Consider the following 1,604-nt stretch of genomic DNA (forward strand, 5'->3'; position numbering starts at 1 on the left):
AAAAAAAAAAAAAAATATGTAACAGGATGAATTAGGAAATAAACTGTATATGCTTATTTTTGTACTGCTAGGCAGTCTTTACCTTGAACTGAACTGTGGTTCACTGAAAGAAATTTTAGGAAAAATGTATTATATTTGTGTATTTTGGTACAGGGTTTGAGTAGGGGAAACACTGGAGTTCTCATTTCTGTTTTCACTTAGGGTAACATTAATAATGTAAATACATTCATCTTTTGAATCCAAATTTTAGAGAAATTAAGATAAACCATTTTGTGTATATTTTCACTTCTGGAAAATAGTAAGAGATGTGAATAATTGATTTTTTATATTATGAGCCCTTGATACATTTCATATATTTTTGCATAGAAGGGCATGGGTAAATTGGACTGCTTCAGATATTTCTAATACTCTCAATTAGCACAAATAACTAATGCAAGATACTTAGTTCTCAAGATATCCTAAAGAAAGATCACTATTCTTACTCTCATAAAATATGTTAATTAAAGATTTAACCCAGCACAGATATAAATTTGTAATATTCTATCAAACTTAACCACAGAATCTATGATCACTTCAAAAACAGCAGATCAGCAGGCTTACCTGAATTTTAATGAGGACCTACAGACTTTTATCTTACTTCTCCAAAAGATAAATCTAAATGAATAAATGCTGAAGAAAAAAATTTCCTCATTTATTTTAAGGAGAGTTGTGGTGTGAAGTCTTGATTCTTGATGGAAATTTAGCACTATGAATTCAATACATTTATCTTAAAAAGAGGAAATGACACATGTATACATTGTGTGGCTGACCTGAAGACCTTTTAAGATACAGTAGAAAGGGGGCGGAGCAAGATGGCCGAATAGGAACAGCTCCAGTCTCCAACTCCCAGCACAAGCAACACAGAAGACTGGTGATTTCTGCATTTTCAACTGAGGTACTGGGGTCATCTCACTAGGGAGTGCCGGACAGTTGGTGCTGGTCAGCTGCTGCAGCCTGAACAGCGAGAGCTGAAGCAGGTCGAGGCATCACCTCACCTGGGAAGCACAAGGGGGAAGGGAATCCCTTTTCCTAGCCAGGGGAACTGAGACACACAACACCTGGAAAATCGGGTAACTCCCACCCCAATACCACGCTTTAAGCAAACAGGCACACCAGAAGAATATATCCCTCAACTGGACGGGAGGGTCCCACGCCCACGGAGCCTCCCTCATTGTTAACACAGCAGTCTGCAGCGATCTAACCGCAAGGCAGCATCGAGGATGGGGGAGGGGCGCCCGCCAATGCTGAGGCTTAAGTAGGTAAACAAAGCCGGTGGGAAGCTCGAACTGGGTGGAGCTCACAGCAGCTCAAGGAAACCTGCCTGTCTCTATAGACTCCACCTCTGGGGGCAGGGCTCAGCTAAAAAAACAACAGGGGAAGTAGCAGAGGCCTGAGCAGATGCGAACGACTCTGTCTGACAGCTTTGAAGAGAGCAGTGGATCTCCCAACACGGAGGCTGAGATCTGAGAACAGACAGACTTCCTGCTCAAGTGGGTCCCTGACCCCTGAATAGCCTAACTGGGAGACATCCCCCATTAGGGGCAGTCTGACACCCCACACCTCAC

Source organism: Rhinopithecus bieti, unplaced genomic scaffold, assembly GCF_001698545.2.
Source record: "Rhinopithecus bieti isolate Rb0 unplaced genomic scaffold, ASM169854v2 scaffold_2431, whole genome shotgun sequence".
Classification (NCBI taxonomy): Eukaryota; Metazoa; Chordata; class Mammalia; order Primates; family Cercopithecidae; genus Rhinopithecus; species Rhinopithecus bieti.